The sequence below is a fragment of the Morus notabilis genome, unplaced genomic scaffold (assembly GCF_000414095.1).
Source record: "Morus notabilis unplaced genomic scaffold, ASM41409v2 Scaffold446, whole genome shotgun sequence".
NCBI classification, from domain to species: Eukaryota; Viridiplantae; Streptophyta; class Magnoliopsida; order Rosales; family Moraceae; genus Morus; species Morus notabilis.
In genome coordinates, this window is record NW_010364530.1 from 36,016 (window position 1) to 39,918 (window position 3,903).

The following is a 3,903-nucleotide window of genomic DNA, read 5'->3' on the forward strand; positions in this document are numbered from 1 at the left end:
TGTTTTTTTTTTTTTTTTTTTTTTTTTTTTTTTTGGTTATTTTTGTCGCCATTCTTGTTTTGTCTTTTTCCTTCATTGACTTCATTCCTTGTCCCTAGGCTAGTGCCTCGGATCCTGCAAACTCACAAGTCCACAAACTTTACCCAACAAAACCTTTCCGCTGAAAACCAGGAGACATCCACCCAATTGGCCAACACAGAACTGATTTTAGATGCATTAATTTCTCTCACTTATTTGGTTAAGTTTTTGTCAACCAGCTAACTTTGTGTTTGATATCAACTTCATTAAACTAAATTTTTTGACGAGAACAGGCTGTATAATAAAGATAATAGAAAAGGGCAAGTGTTCTTACGTGTGCCACATAAATCATAACATAGAAAGTTAGCAACCTTATAACACTTGCAGTATTATATATATATATATATATATATTTGTATATATGTACATATAAAAATCTAACGCTTACTTACACACTACAGTTATTATGGTTGACATTCAAAATGATTACTTGTAGATAGGGGTGTAAGAAATAACTCGGTCTATCCGACCTTACTCTATCTAAAAATATAGGGTTTTTTTGTTTCCGTTTCAAATTAGCCCAATCCGCATTGTGTGGGTAGGGTCGCAGGTCAGGCTCAATTTGACCCGTGAAACCCGACCTGGCCGAACATACAAATGTCCCTAATATAAAAAAAAAAAACCCTACAGCCTTACTTTATTTCTCGATCACTTTGCGTTGCTCTCTCAAGTCTATGAGTTTGAGACTGAGAGTTAGTTTGATATGTGTTGTAAATTGAATTGTGTGATTAGTTAGATATTGTTAGAACCTCGTATTTGTGAGACTTTTTTGACAATTGTGAAATTTGTTTGATATTTGTCAGAAATTGGTATGATTATGGTCATCGTAAGTGTTTGATTTTTTTTTTTAATTTTTGTGTTAGATAGAAAAATTTATCCACTCCTCCACAACCACCCAAATTTCTGAAAGCAATTGTAAGTCCCCTGCTGAAACAGAAAGTGGCCATTGCCAGAACAAAAATCCTGCCTCTGTGCCTAAAGAACCTAGTGCCATGCCCACCCCCACACCCACCCCTACTCCTGTGCCCATTTGGGTCATTGAAGCTGACAACGAAAAGGAGGAGGGAGACGGTAAAAAAAAGAAGAATGGATGGACTGTAAAAAAAAGAGACAGTAAGTAATCAGGATGGACTGTTATTATTATTATGGAATGTGGTTATTATTAACTAATCATGATGGACTGTTATTTAGTATGAATTATGCTTTATTTATTAAGTTATTAGGATTATTGAACTGTTATTAACTTATGAGGACTTTTAGATATATGCTATTTAAGTGTTTTTATGATCTATTGTGTTTGGTTAAGCACTTATAATAATACTAAATGATGTTTAAGCAAAGAATAAGGATAGTAGGGAAAAAAAAAAGGATACACACGTTCTCAGCTTTAGTTTCTAATAAATCCAAACAACAATAGTAGAAAAACTGAGAAAATGACCTAAAATTTGCTCCAGCACTGGCCCAACCGCCCAACGTTAAGGCCAAAACCGACCAACCCGTATAACCCGGTCAACCCAAGCTTACTCGATTAATATGAGCCTACCCGGGTTACGGGTTTGTTGGCTCGGAGGGGTGTTGCGGCCTAAATTTTCCTCAACCTACAGTGTACATTTCAGCCCAATTTCGGACTCAAAGCCGAGTGATAACTTGATTTAACTAAGTTTTCATTCTTAGTAATTTTGTTGGTTTTTGGTGTTTTATAGTGTTTTTATTATGTTTTGATTTCGTTTTGTAAGTTTTTAGTTTGAAGAAATAAATGGTTTAAACCAAGCATTTTTAGAGGAAAAAGAGCTACAATCTGGCTGCAACTAGATATTTTCAGCTGCAGCCTAAATCTTTGGCGAATTTCGGTTGCAGTCAGATTTTTCGGTTGCAACTAGATTTGAGGCAGTGAGCACTTAGAATTTCGGCTGCAACGAGATTCTTTCGGCTGCAGTCGATTGAGCAAACAAGGGCTATGAAAACAGCTAACCCGCTACAGCGGGTTTAATTCGGCTGCAGCGGAAATCCATGAAACCCTAAGCTTCCCTGACGGCGCTGCAACGGGATTTTTCCCGCTGCAGTCAGTTTTCGCGTGCTGATGTAAACTTAGGTTTCATTTTACACTAATTTGGGAGGAGGTATAAATAGAAAACGACCTAAGAACTAAGGAAAGTAGAGAGGGACTTTGGGAGGCAGAAAAACATAACGAAGGAGGGAAATACAAGGTTTTTGGAGATCATTCAAGAAGATTGGATTGGAGCTTGAAGATTGGGAGCTTGTTCTTCAACGAGTTTTATTTCTCTCTTCTCATTTCTCTTTTCTTTTTTAACTTGTATTTTCCTTGATATTGCTTAGACCATGGATATGAGATATGGTTTGATTATGGTTTTTGTTTTGAGATTCATGATGTATATCTCTAGCTAAACTCTTTAAGCTAGGGGGTTATGATGTAGCTTGATATTGACTATGTTTTGAAGACTATATTGTTTGTTGATTAAATTTCATCTCAAATCATTTATGTTTCTCTATGCTATTTGTTCAAATTCATTTACCTAATGAATTGGAGATTTTAGTTGTGTGGATTTAGTCTTGGGAAAGTCATTTTCACATATTGGGACTTGAGAAACACAACCTATAGTAATATTGAGTTCGAGAGACCAATATAACTTGGGTAATCACTACAATAGGTTGGGCTTAATGAATGCTTAATTAATTGAGTTAATAGGGATATTAATTTGGTTGGTTCTGCATATTATTTTACTCAGCACTCGAAAGAGGGAGTAAAATTGAAGTAGGTAATTAACCTAGGATTAATGATTTGAATGAAATTGATCAACAAGTTATCAAGTTGGATAAACATAGTCTAGTTAAGTGAGATCAAAACCCCCTAGCCTTCATTATCATCAAAGTTCCATTTGATCCCTTATTATTTCTAAATTCCATTTTTACTTGCTTTATTATTTTAATTTCATCATTTTAATTACTTGAATTACTCGTATTCGATCGCCTAGATAAAGTTAAAGTTATTGTAATAGCGGTACTTAGTTTAATTTGTAAAAACACTCAATCCTTGTGGAATGATACTTGATAAATTATCACTTTATTACTTGTTATGATTCGTATACTTGCGAGCTCATACACATTAAAAGGAATTTTCGCAACACCGAGCCTACCTGGCCAAGTTACACCCCTACTTATAGATAGTAATCTTTACTAATTGTCATATTTTTCGAGTTGTGAACTTCTCTTGTTCGGTAAGCAGGTTAACTTTCTACCAAAATAAAATAGGAATTTCTCCGGTAGGGTTGATTTTTTGATCGTTGGATATGATCAAAATCACTTCAGACTGAAAAAGTATGCAGAACAGACAGTTTTTTATACAGATATAACGGCTAAAAAGTATGAAACTACTGATAGTCTATTTTTTCTAGTCCTACCAAAAAAGCTCCAAAAAATATAATTATTATAATAGTCATAATAATAAAAGATTTTTTGATACGCCTGACGTACTGGTAGGTTAGGTTTTTTTAATCATTAGATCTACGTATTTTTTTAACTTTTACGTGATTTTATGCAAATTTGACGAATAAAAAATTTAGCCTACTAATATGTTGACGTACCGGAGAAGGTCCCAGTAATAAAAATCAGGCTAGTTATTCAACTCCCAATTCAATTGGTTATGAGAACCATAAAAAGGGTTTATACTTCCCACGTACTTCGATCGATCTATTTCCGAATAACGATTAGTTTTTCTATGAGCAACAAGGGCCTGCGTTGGCTTCGGCTAAAATAATCTGATTGACTTGATGATGCGCTGTATATATGTATGTAAAATATGTTGTA